At 41.1% G+C, this 14,267-nt stretch overlaps 1 long non-coding RNA gene across 3 annotated transcripts in view; it reads right to left on the bottom strand.

The window, feature by feature from the left end:
• The window catches only part of LOC309610315, a 61,935-nt gene that overhangs the window by 43,099 nt on the left and 4,569 nt on the right, over positions 1-14,267 (bottom strand). For 2 of the 3 annotated variants that reach the window (XR_014233841.1, XR_014233842.1), the window contains exon 2: positions 11,215-11,309. This is a non-coding gene — a long non-coding RNA (uncharacterized lncRNA). Of the gene's footprint in view, positions 1-11,214; positions 14,126-14,267 lie in introns of all 3 variants that reach the window. The other variant, XR_014233843.1, reaches the window with a different exon arrangement.

Consider the following 14,267-nt stretch of genomic DNA (forward strand, 5'->3'; position numbering starts at 1 on the left):
CCATAGAGAGGCCCTCCCAGAGCCCTCTACCTAAAGCACCGGGTCACCCTGCCCACCCAGCCCCACCAATCACACTCTGAACCCCATTTCTGTTTGTTTTGTTATTGTTGTTCCTTGTTTTTGCAGCATTTATCGATATCACAATTTGAAATTTTCTTTCTAAAAATTTGTTGGTAGTTTTATCGTCTCTCTCCCCAGATTAGAGTGTAAAACTCTACGAGCCCCAGGCGCCCTCTGTCTGGTTCACTGCTCTCTCCCTCACGCTTAGAATTGTGCTCACACATGTAAGTGCACGATGAACGCTTACTGCATGAATGAATGGGTTGGTTACAGTTTCAGGCCTTTCTTGCACATCTCCCTGGCTTTCAGTTGTGGCTATGCACATCTGAAATTTAACCCAGAGCAGGTTATAAATTATTACCTTAATGACAGGCCTGGAGCATCTTCCTGCATACTTCCAGATCATTTAAACAGACAAATAGCTTCAGTTTACCTCTACAGTCGTCCCTGGGTATCTGAGGGAGGTTGGTTCCAGGAACCCCACAGACACCAAAATCCAAGGATGCTCTAGTCCCTTGTCTAAAATGGCACAGTATTTGCATATAACCTATACACATCCTCCCATATACTTTAAATCATCTCTAGATACTTATAATACGTAATACAATTTAAATGCTATGTAAATAGTTGTAAATACAATGTAAATGCGATGTAAATAGTTGCCAGCAAGCAGCAAATTCAAATTTTGCTTTTTGGAATGTTCTGGAATTTTTTTCACCAAACATTTTTGATCTGCAGTTGATTGAATCGAAGGATGCAGAACTCACAGACGCGGAGGGCCGATGGTACATCCCAACCGGCGTGTTCACTGTCTCTGCTCTCAATCTACTTCCCTTCCCACCCCAGTGCTTTTATATCTGTTTACAAATACTCAGAGAAAGGAAAACAAGATGCCCCCCCTACCTCTGCCTGTTCCATTTCCCTCTGTAAACTCACGTGGCTGCGTGAACATAGCTGAGTCATCTCTTTGCAGTCTGAGCTTCCTGTGCCCCATCTAATAAAGCAGCACATTTTCCCCACTCGAGTGCCTTCACTGTACAAGGAAGTGTTTTCAATTTCCCTCGGTAGAGCTGGCATCTCATTTTCTCGTTTTTGCCTTTGGGCCTGAAGACTCCGAATTTCTTTGGCCCTTCTTTGGGGCCCTGCTTCTCCCTCAGCGATCTTACTTGGGTCTCACCTCCCCAGAGCATTCTGAGCTTTATTCTGTCAGATACGTTTCCTTCTTTTTTTTTTTTTTTTTTTTTTTTTGGCAACACCACACAGCTTGTGGGATCTTATTTCCCCAACCAGGGCTTGAACTGGGCCCCGGCCATGAAAGTGCCAAGTTCTAACCACTGGACCACCAAGGGATTCCCATAGGTGTCCTTTGGTCTTTCTCATTTTTTGTCAAAATTGGTCCTTCATTCTTTTATCATTAAAACAGCTTTCTAAATAAACATCCAATCTTCATAAATCCCATCAGGCTTTACATCTGTTTCATGGAATCCTAAGACTAGTTCCCTATGACTGTGAAACCTGTCCTTTTCCAATTTAGTGCCACATTTAAAGTGAATTCTTGGGGCTTCCCTAGTGGCGCAGTGGTTGAGAATCCGCCTGCCAATGCAGGGGACACGGGTTCGAGCCCTGGTCTGGGAAGATCCCACATGCCGCGGAGCAACTAAGCCCGTGAGCCACAACTACTGAGCCTGCGCGTCTGGAGCCTGTGCTCCGCAACAAGAGAGGCCGCGATAGTGAGAGGCCCGCGCACCGCGATGAAGAGTGGTCCCCGCTTGCCACAACTAGAGAAAGCCCTCGCACAGAAATGAAGACCCAACACAGCCAAAAATAAATTAATTAACTAATTAATTATTTAAAAAAAGGTGCATTCTCTTTCCATTTCCTGTCATCTACACCTGGTGGGTTTGGGCTCACTCTCCTCTCTCACACACTCAAATCCGTCCTGATGGAAGAATTAGCTCAGAAGGATGTATACCTCGGCAGACCCTGAAAACACATCGTGATGGTCTTATATTCCTGGCAAGGAGGCTAGAGTAAATCTTCACCAAAATATCTTCCTTGCTCCTTACCCTTTTCTACCTTAACCCAGAAATTCACTACTTTCTGCTTTTCTTCTTTTTCTTGACTTGGTGATTATGAGCTAAAAGGTTTCACTGCCAGTATGTCCTCAAAACTTTTCTTCACGGTGCTGTCGTCAACCAGGCCATTGACCTTGGTGATAAATCATCTTTCGTGTCACTAGCTCTCTTTCTTGTTATGGAACATCCAAGAATATACGGCACCAGAGGTACGTCCAGCTGCGTCTACATCCCTCTCAGTTCACGACACATTTCTGCTCGCTTACCTGCCTCCTTCACTCCCTTCACTGTGAGGTCCTTCTGTCAGACACCACATTTTATTCATCTCTGTATCGCCGGCATTTAGCATGGTGCCCACCTCACCCTTGAGTCTCAGTACATGTTTCTAGAATACTGAATAAATATACCATGACTTACAAGCCAAGAGACACAAAATCAGGGCAGGTGAAACTGTTAATAAGCCTTGAAACAATATACAGTTGAGTGTGAAATGTGGTTCAGTGAACGTTTAGAGAAGAGAAGTAAATAAGGGCTCAAGATTTGTAGAAAGCTTTATGGAGAACGTAAGACCCAAACTTGGCCATTGGGAAAAACAAAAAGAGAGGAGCCGTAAGAAATCAGCAAGGGCACTTCAATTTTCCACTCTGTCCCTCTGAGTTTTCCGAGTGGGGCTGCCTTTGTTTTTCTGCTCATCCTATCCCAGCCTCTCTCATTAGGTCGGCTGCATGCTTCCCCTCCACCTTTACCAACCTGGCCTAAAAATCCTCTAAGGGTGCTCATCTGTGCGACCTTATCTTATTTTTTAGCCCAGCATGAGATATCAAAGACTCTGATGGACAATGCCACTTTTGTCTCTTCTTCCAAAGGTCCCTTGGGCCACTCTCCCAGCCTGGTCTGGTTACTGAGGCTGCCCCTCTGGAGAAATGAGGCTGTGGGGTAATTAGGTCATAGAAAGCACTGAAACCAGAGGATTCAGCTGGAGATGAGGCTAAAATTCATAAATAAAGATTGGCAAAGCTTGAATTCAAGATAAGCTAATTTTAGATCCCTAGGCTTGGTCTAGCAGAACAGTGACAATTTATATCCTTTCTTGAAATGGTTTGCCTCCGCTGGCTTTTGAAGCATTTATTTTCTACCACTGAATCATTCAATAGCAATATAATTGTTATTTCCATTTCCCTGGTTCGACCGGGTCTGAGAGCCAGTTACCATTCCCAGTTCATTAACCGACTGGCCTTCGAATTAACAGCTCCTCCATTGGGGGTTGCCTTGGAGACAAAGCTTCCTGTGGGTAATCCAAGATTATCTAGCTCTTTATCCTGCATGTGACCCTTAATTACTTGCTAAATTAGAATGGTTTTCTGAAAATCACAAGCGGAGGTTAATATGTTCTTCCAGAGCTGGTCAAGCTAAGATGACACTGAATTCACAGGGAATTCAAGTTACATGATCCCTGAAGGCGTCTCTTTGAGGAAGAAGATGAACTCTCCCACTGGGAGGCACTGCCCCCCCATAAAGCCCCTGTCACTCACTGTTCCTCTGCCTGCTTTTCGAGTTGCAGTTTAATCTCCTCCGGACAATTCGCTATGTCAATATTGAGCAGATTCATTCTGGTGCAGGAGCCTGCACCCATTTGTCTTTGATAACTCATGCTTTCAATTTAAGTACATATTTTTATCATAACTGCAGATTTTTGCTCTATGCATTTACACAATTACAAGGCTTCATGGACCAGTTATGGACAAGCAAGGGAATGGAAGAAACTATTTTTAAAAAAACAAAGTAAACACTTTGGGGGAAAATGTTGGGGCCCTGTAGTATTTTCCCTAACATTATACAGGCCTCAAAGCAAGATTAGTGGAAAGGAGGGACTCTTAGAATGCACCTAATGGGATGCCTCTTGAAATGGCTTTGGAAATAAGTAAAATATGAGTAAGTGCAGGTATTGAATGAGATTTGTCATGAAAGCATACATTTAGCATTACTAGATTTTTATTCATTTAGACTATAATGAAATTATTGAGTGTAGTTCCAGAAGATTAAAAAAAACTGTCTTAAAATCTTAAATATTATTAATAGTCCTCAACATTAAAGTATCAAACTCAAAATAGTACAGAGCCTGGAATCTCACAGGCATCCATCCAAAAAGTGTTTAGGAAATTGAACTGGATCGAATTAGAAATAAACATCATTGGTGATTCAGCACCTCAAAAAATTCATTCAGATTCTGAAGGAGTTGTCTGCAAACTGCTGAAATCCTAGTCTATCAGAATGCTTGACTGATTACATATACAGCTTTGTGTGTTCATGATTATATTCCTCAGCTGTGTATCGCCTTTAAACATATTTAGGCATCTATTGTGTATAAGGCATCGTGCAGCCCTCATTCTGTTCAACTGTAGTAGTCAGAATAGGAATTATTAGAAAGGTTATATGAGAATCATTTAATTACATTTGTTCATAGCTTAATCATGGTATGTGGGAAAAACCAGGAAATTGACTTTGACTATGGTACCTTCAATAAGCCATCAGAGTGATTTGCTTTTAGAGAGGTTTGGTAAATCTTGGAGTGGTTACCCATGGAAACTGAGATTTTCTTTGACAGTGTTTTAAAGTAGTTTTGTTCAAGACTTATGGTTGCCAAGGGGGAGGGGAGAGTGGGGATATGGGATGGATTAGGAGTTTGGGATTAGCAGATGCAAACTATTATATAGAGAATGGATAAACAAGGTCCTACTGTATAGCACAGGGAACTATATCCAATATCCTGTGATCAACCACAATGGAAAAGAATATGAAAAAGAATATATATATGTATAACTGAGTCACTTTGCTGTACAGCCGAAATTAACACATTGTAAATCAACTATACTTCAATAAAATAAATTTTTTTAAAAAGTAGTTTTGTTCAACATTCCTTTAAGTCTGTTCCACATGACAGAAGGCCTACAGTATATTACTAAGTGTTGTGCAAAAAGGATTCTGTAATCAAATAACCTTGGGAAATGTTGAGTTAAATCAAAATTAATTGGGCTTCAGAAGTAAAGAGCTTTTATGAGCTTTTCACACTTTAAAAAATTCAAGTCTCCTAAACTTATTTGCTTGTAGAATTCTTATTCTCACAGTACCTCATAGTATCTCTTGACACCAGTGAGTTTTAAGCACACTTTGGGAAACACCTTTTTATTTTTTTCACATGCTTTGGGTAACAGGTACAGATACAACTGATTAAAAAAAAAACGGAGGAATTAAACATTCCATTATCACATCCTCACATATAAAAAGGCAACCCCATTGAAAACCATCCGGAGAAGAATTTAAACAAATTGCTTTGTAGTCCTGCCTTAGCAGTTACGCACTAGCCTTGCAAAGACAAGAGTAACTCTGTAAACCAGAAGAGGTGATCCAGAAAGTAGAGCAACTGTTCTTCGTAGAGACTTGACACAGCTCCACGTTCACCTTCCTTAGAAACCTTACGTCTTGTCTACTTGTTGATTAAAAACTGATTATTGAAACTATAGTGTAATCTTGAACTGAAAACTCTTTGTTCTTATAATCATGTTATCACATCCTCCTAACTTAGATCACTCTTGCATTTTGCATCCTTAGTAATCTATAAACTCTATAAGACATTATCATGTTGTTGCTTAAACAGTGGAGACATTGTTGGTTGCCTTCCGTCTTTCATTTCAACCTTCTTCCTTCTGACCTGATCTCCTGGCTTTGGCTGGATATTCACCCCTCACACATATAGCCCATGTGGCTCGGGAGCCGACCCCATCTTCAGCTCCTAGGATAGACCATGATTCGTCTAGGCCAGTGATTCTCAACACGTAGTCCCCAGACAAACATCATTAGCATCACCTGGAACTTGTTAGCAATGCAAATTCTTACATCCTATCCTCAGCCTACTATGTTATCTAGAAATGTTGGGCGTGGGGCTCCCCAGGTGATTCTGAATCCCACTAAAGTTTGAGAACCATTGTTCTTAACCACACCTCCTAATCCCATGCTCTTTACCAGTAACTGAGTCAGTGCATGGTCTTCCCCTGGCTACTGTTAATGTTCCAAAGATGGACATGTAACCTAAGTGGACCTCATCAAATGAAGGGCGGAAATTTTATTCCAAGGTTGGAAGAGAGATTTTCTATGTCTCATGGAACATGAGGAAGGAACCGCCATCTTAGAACTTGGAGAGAAACCTGAGGACAAAGTCAATGCAAGGTAGGGCCACAGACATTTCCAAGATGCAGAGCAGAGACGGCTTATACCTTCCTGCATCCAGCCCTACCTACCTCTAACTTACAGTTCTGTCCAATGCCAGGTTTCCCTATTGTTTCAGCCATTTCAAATTGAGTTTTTTCATTCTTGCAGCTGAAAGCATCCCATTAAATTTTTTTTTTTTTGGCTGAGTTGGGTCTTCGTTGCTGTGCGCGGGCTTTCTCTAGTTGCGGTGAGCGGGGGCTACTCTTCGTTGCAGTGCGTGGGCTTCTCTTGTTGCAGAGCACAGGCTCTAGGCCTGTGGGCTCAGTAGTTGTGGCTCGCGGGCTCTAGAGCGCAGGCTCAGTAGTTGTGGTGCACGGGCTTATTTGCTCCGCGGCATGTGGGATCTTCCCAGACCACGGCTCGAACCCGTGTCCCCTGCATTGGCAGGCGGATTCTTAACCACTGCGCCACCAGGAAAGCCCCTATTAACATTTTATAACAATTTTTTAAGCTTAAATCTGAAATCTCCCAGGAAGTTATATTCCTACTACCTTGCCTCTAGTATAGCGGAGCACTCAACACTTTTTTTATTATACCAGCAAAGCAAGTTTATTTGGGAACAGAAAACAACTGCAATTCAAGACACACATCTATAGTAAACCACATGCAAGTCCAGCAAAGAAAGGAGAAGAAACTTTTTGTTGAGGAGAAGGGAAAGTTGGGAGGGGCTGTTATAAACAGAAAGTCCACTAGAGCAGGGGTCCGCAACCCCGGGGCCATGGTCTGGTACTGGTCCATGGCCTGTTAGGAGCCAGGCCGCACAGCAGGAGGTGAGTGGCGGGGCGAGTGAGCCATTCATCTGTATTTACAGCCGCTCCCCATCACCCTCACCACCGCCTAAGCTCCGCCCCCTGTGGGATCAACCTCGGCATTAGATTCTCATAGGAGCACAAACCTGTGAACTGCGCATGCGAGGGATCTAGGCTGCGAGCTCCTTATGAGAATCTAATGCCTGATGATCTGAGGTGGAGCTGAGGCGGCAATGCCAGCCCTGGGGAGCGGCTGCAAACACAGAGTATCATTAGCAGAGAGGTTTGACTGCACAGAGACCACGATAAATAAATTGCTTGCAGACTCATATCAAAACCCTATCAGTGAGTGGCAAGTGACAGTTAAGCCGCATCTGGTGGCAGCCTTTAAGTCAGAATTCGACACTTATTTTAGTCCACGCATGGCCTGCCCATTATTTTATTTACCACTTCCATCTGCGCCTCTTTCCCACACTGTGCACTTGTCTCAGTCACAGTCTTGGTAAGCCCACAAGCTAACCCTAGCCAAAATGAGTAAAAAAACAAATGTTGCTGGAGAGCTTCTTTGAAAAGGGGGACGACCCAATGATGAGACAGCAGAAGACTCTAGGGCTGCCAACAAAAAGAAAGCTGCATTTAAAAGAAAATACCAAGAGTCCTACTTAAGTTACAGGTTCATTGCAACAGGTGATTCACATTCTCCAAGCCCACTTTGTATAATATGTGGCAACCAGCTATCCAACAAAACCATGAAACCTTCAAAACTGCACATCTATCTCTCTTTCAAAAGAGTTTGAGCATTACTTCCCAACCACAAAAGACCCCCGAACTGGGAAGGAATGGATCTGTGACCCATTTGTGAATAAACCAGGTGAATCGACTTTGTCCGTGCTAGAAGAGGATCAACTGCTTGAGATCGCAAATGACGGTGGCCTTAAAAGTATGTTTGAGACAACTTCAGATCTCCGTACGTTCTGGATTAAAGTCACGGCAGAATATCCTGAGATTGCCACAAAAGCACTGAAAAGCCTGCTTCCATTTCCATCATCCTTTCTTTGTAAAGCAGGGTTTTCTGCAGTGACAGCAACCAAAACGAGATTACAGAGTAGATGGACATAAGCAACACACTTCGGGTGTCCCTGTCTCCCGTCACCCCCAAACGGGAACATATAGTTGCAGGAAGACAAGCTCAGGGCTCCCACTGATTCTGCATTATGGTGAGTTGTATAATTACTTCATTATATATTACAGTGTAATAATAATAGAAATAAAGTGCACAATAAATGTAATGCGCTTGAATCATCCCGAAACCATCCCCCCCCCCAACCACGCCCGGTCCATGGAAAAATTGTCTTCCATGAAACTGGTCCCTGGTGCCGGTTGGGGACCGCTGCACTAGAGGAAACTGGGAGTTTGAAGTATAGTGGCTTTTTTTTTTTTAACATCTTTATTGGAGTATAATTGCCCCACAATGCTGTGCCAGTCTCCGCTGCACAACAAAGTGAATCAGCCACATGTATACATATATCCCCAGATCCCCTCCCTCTTGCGCCTCCCTCCCACCCCACCATCCACCCCTCTAGGTGGTCACAAAGCATTGAGCTGATCTCCCTGTGCTATGCGGCTGCTTCCCACTAGCTATCTATTTTACATTTGGTAGTGTATATATGTCCATGCCACTCTCTCACTTCGTCCCAGCTTACCCTTCCCCCTCACCATATCCTCAAGTCCATTCTCTATGTCTGCGTCTTTATTCCTGTCCTGCCCCAAGATTCATCAGAACCTTTTTTTTTTTTTTGGATTCCATATATATGGGAGCACTCATATTTGATGAGTAAATAGGAATAAACGCATGCATGTATGAATGGATAATCACATTCAAGAAGCAAGCAGACAATACCATTTTCATTACTCTTATCAAATACAATTGATTCAAAGTCATTATGAGATTCCACTAATGCAAGCAAAGAACTGACACGTAACTGTAGTTTTAACACCATTTTTGCTGCAACTAAGTGGAATCCTTTCCAACTAGCTTAAGCAAAAATGAGGATTATCATATCGAATTCTAAAGCTACTGAAGTGTCTCATGGACTATAGATTTCACCCCCGACTCTTTGCTAACAAGAATATGTGCCTTTGGTGAGGGGAGTGTCTGAAAGTTCCCATTTCTCTATATACTAGCCAGTATTTGATATTATCATACTTCTAAACTTTTACTAGTCTGATAACTAGGAAATGGTATCCCATTATTTTAGTTTCAATTTCTCTGATTTAATTCACGTTACTTGGGATAAATCTTAACATTTATTTCTTAGCAATTCAGACTTCCTCTTGGGGGAATGGCTTATTCTAATCCTTTTTTTTTTTTTTAATCGGGATGTATGTTTTTTCTTATAGACTTCAAGGAGTTCTTCTTCTGTTCTGGATACTGATCCCTTGCCAGATTTATGCATAGAAATTATATTCTTCCTGTATGTGACATTTTCTTCCACTTTGTTTAGTGTACCTTTTGTTGAATAAAAGTTTTTGTGAATTTTCAGTAGGTGAGTGTATCAATATTTCTTCTTTATGAGTTGAGCTTTTGTGTTTGTTTGAAAGAAATATTTTCCTACACTGAAGTCATAAATATATTCACTTATATTTTCCTCTAAAAGATTTATAATTTTGCTTTTTCACATGTAGGTTTTTAATTCACCTGGAATTTAATTTTGTATAAAGCGGGAAGTTTGAAATAATATGGTTTTACCATATGCTTGCTGTTTTGGAGAGAGGAGAGGAAAAAAACCCTAATTCTGACCTAAATTGCATAAAGCATTTTTTTGGTCTGGTGGGAGATTTGCATTGCAGGAGATTTGTTATTAACAAATTATTCTCTTTCCAGCATCATCTTGCCATGGGTGCCACAACTTTGAAAGAATTAAATAAAAAATCCTTTACTTATTGAGCTAGCCAGTAGCTGACAAAGTTTTGTTATTGCCTCACATGTCACTGAGATTTCTTTCAGTTTCCATATTGAATACGCTCCAGCATTCCAAATGTGTGCAAAAGACTTTATCTCCAGAGAACGGAGAAATAAACTCCTAAAAGCTCTGGTTCAATTCTTCTTTAATGTATAGTGGAGGGGTGCAATTATTCCCTATGTTAATGTCCCCTTTCTTTACATCCAACTTTGACTCCCAATTTAAATGTTTTGCTTAACCTCCCTTTACTGGTCTTTGTCATTTTGCATTGGGAAATCAGTATCTACAAATATTTATTCTGTGGTCAAAAATGGTTCACGATATCACAGTTCAGATAAGAACATTTTCCTCCCCTCTCCAAACATTTCTTTCTCTCTTCTTTTGCTTTCTGTTCTCCTGCCTCCTATTTCTTCCCTTTTTTCCCCCCTCTTAACTTTACCTTGAATTTGTCCAAGGAATGAAAGATAATGTTTTGTCCCAATGGAAGTATAAAGGGTCATATTATGACTGACCTTTTCATATATGAAGAAAAGTTACAGTTCTGTTTTAAGGTGAACAACATATCTTCTTTCAAGTGTAAGGCCTAATTTTACATTTACCAAGATGTAATTTACATTTTACATTTTTACCAAAATCTCACATTTTGGTAAAATTCCAAATTTAAAATTATATATTAAAGGTTGGAATGGGGTCAATTAGTCTATTTAAACATCACAGGACCAAGAAAAGTATCTTCACATACACCGACTGCTTAAGACAAATATTATTTGATAGCTTATGGATACCTAACCCACACATGACATATTAATACATAGACAAATGATGTCAACACATACTGTGCCAAATATAGCATCATTCTCCCTTCTCTGTCCTAACCTAAACTGCATCCAAGGCAATTCTTACCTATATTTTATTCATTGACTGAAAGGTAACCATGAAGAAATTAAATTGCAAATTTAAATGTAATTGGCAAATTCTTTAGCACTAACTACTATAGCATCTGTAATACAATTAAAATAGCACAAATTAGTCATATTAGCTCTGCTCTTTCCAAATCTGTGGAATGACTTTGAGGCTATTCATAAACTATCTGCTACTTACCTAAAAGATGTCGGGCAGTTTACATTACTATGAAGTCGCCAGTTCTTCAGTGTTCACTGTTCAAACCCGACTGCAACTTGGGTGTATTTTCTTACCTTGAGGAGAAAATAAGAGATGGGAAGAAGTGATGGACCGTGTTTCCTGATGAATGCAACCGTGATGTGACTGATTTAATGGGGCTGAGTTAGGCTTCTCTTTGCTATCAGTGGAAGAGGGAAAAGATGTTACCAGAATAGCTCACGTTTATTGAGACCTTACTGGGTTCCAGGCAGTGAATTCTTTCTAAAATGGAAAATTTTAAATGGCATAGGTACTGTTATTAATCTCCCTTATCTAGATGAGGAAACCAAGCTTTAGAGAGGCTAAACACGTTGCCCAAGACCACGCGCTGGGAAAACCAGGGGTCACCCCCCAGTCAGTTGACTCCAAAGCCTTTGTGCTTCATCACGGATATTTATAATTGGCGAAAACTTGGAGAAGAGCTTTTAAGATGTCCAACATGTTATTTTAGGGAAGGTAGTCAAGTACGTTAAGAGGACTGTTTCTTATACATGAAACAGCTAGCAGCAGAGTAAATGAAAACATTGGGTTAATTTCCTCTTAAATGAGTGAATGTATGTTTACCACCCAGAACATTGCCTGATACATAGTAGCACTCAGTGCATGTGAGCTATGGTACCAGTTAGGGCTGCAGGTAACAAAACCTGGAAACAACGGCTTAAATGAGTGAGAGTCTTATCTCAGAAGACGGAAGTCTGGAGATAGGCAGAACTCCCCTGCCAGAGGGGCTCAAGAAAATTGCTAAAGATGGGGTTCCTCTGGCTTCCTGGGCCATCATTCTTAATGGTCACAAGATGGCTGCTGCTGTCCGTCATTGCATACGCATTTCAGGCAGAAGGAAGGACAAACAGGGAAAAGAAAAGCCTTCATCTCATGAGGTTTTATCTTTTTACTTGGTAAGTGACTCCTTCCTCAAATATTTCTACCTACCTCTCATTAGATGCCCAGCAGGCTGGAGAAACAAGTATTTCAATACGCTGTTGTATAAAATAAGCTACAAGGATATACTGTACAACACAGAGAATATAGCCAATATTTTATAATAACTGTAAATGAAGTATAACCTTTAAAAATTGTGAATACTATACAGTATTGTACACCTGTAACTTATGTAATACTGTACATCAACTATACTTCAATAAAAACTTTTTTAAATAAAATAAATAAGCTAACATGTGCAGAGCACTTAGTGCAGTTTCTGGCATATAGTAAGCATTAAGTATTTGCCATAAAGATAAACTTTAACATTTCTTTAACATTTATTGATTTTTTCACTCTATGCAAGGCATAGAGTTAGTTCCCACAGAGATGAAAGAATTGGAGGTAAACTGATTAAATCCTATGAATTGAAAACCCTGAAGAGACTGAAGCAATGACCCACAGGTACTATACAGACACTAAATGTTTGTTCCTGCTGTTGCTGAGGTGGTAATGAGGAGTGTACTTTCATTTAGTTACATCTGAAGACTGAAGAATGGGGAGCCATAAATCCATATTCAACTTAAAGGTTTGATTTGAGCACTAGAAAGAGATTTAATAGTAATGGCCCATGAATCTGGAGGTAAGTTGGGAGGTCAATGAAAAATAAGTTAAAGTAATGTGGGCATGCAGCTTCTAGGGCTAATGTGGTACTCATAGCCCACATTAAGAGGTAATGAGGAGGGGCTTCCCTGGTGGCACAGTGGTTAAGAATCCGCCTGCCAATGCAGGGGACACGGGTTCGAGCCCTGGTCCGGGAAGATCCCACATGCCGCGGAGCAACTAAGCCCGTGCGCCCCAACTACTGAGCCTGAGCTCTAGAGCCCGCAAGGCACAACTACTGAGCCTGCGTGCTATAACTACTGAAGCCTGCGCGCCTAGAGCCCATGCTCCGCAACAAGAGCAGCCCCCGTAATGAGAAGCCCGCGCACCGCAACAAAGAGTAGCCCCCGCTCGACGCAACTAGAGAAAGCCCGCATGCAGCAACGGAGACCCAACGCAGCCAAAAATAAAATAAATAAATAAATAAAAATTTAAAAAGAGCTAATGAGGAGAGGGGTCAAGATGGAGGAATAAGAGGACGTGAAGTTCACCTCTCCCCACAAGTACATCAAGAATACATCTACAGGGACTTCCCTGGTGGTCCAGTGGTTAGGACTCCAAGCTTCCACTGCAGGGGGCGTGGGTTCATTCCCTGGTCAGGGAACTAAGATCCCACATGCTGCAAATGGCTCGGCCCAAAAAAAAGAAAAAAAAAATCTACAAATGGAACAATTCGCACAGAGCACCTGCTGAACACTTGAAGAGCTAATGAAATAAACTATTTAAATCATACTGCTTATTCTCAGATTTGAAAAAAAATTCAGTAAGACATTTATGAAAAACAAAACTCTGGATGATCATTAATATTTTGACAATATTTTTTCTAGGTAAGGCAAAGGAGATTCCCCTTTAAAATGCAGAACTTATTTGTTGAATCAAAGACCAATACTATCTCAGATGTCCAGGTTCTATTTCTCCCTCCCTTCACCGCACATTATTCCTCTTATCAAAACTAAACTCAGTTTCATTTGAATGCATTATTGCTATGGTTTCAAAATTTGGCAAGCTCTTGGGATTAGATTTTGAGAATGGTAAAGGTTGAGTGATAAACTCACACCTGATTCAACACCAACAAAAAGATCTTAGGTCTCTCCGGGCCTGTGGATTGCTGGTTCCCAGTTTGAAATGCCCTAACACAGGTTGGTGGAGCTCAGGGGCTAGGACCATTAGTATTCGCGATTATGCCTTGTTTCTGGAAAGACATGATTCTGCAAAGTCCACCTAATGAAAACCAGCTACTGAACAATGGGTATCACGTCAAAAGGAATGCCTTGTCAATATTATGACATAGTATGAGTGTGTTTCATGTTTGGTAATTGCAATCATTGTTGCTTTTGTTGTGGTCATCCATGTACAATGTTTGGTGTCAGTCTATTTATCTCTTGTAAAAATAAAATACAGTGTGTGTGTGT

The sequence above is a fragment of the Balaenoptera borealis genome (genome assembly GCF_965194805.1).
Source record: "Balaenoptera borealis genome assembly, chromosome: 14".
NCBI lineage: Eukaryota > Metazoa > Chordata > Mammalia > Artiodactyla > Balaenopteridae > Balaenoptera > Balaenoptera borealis.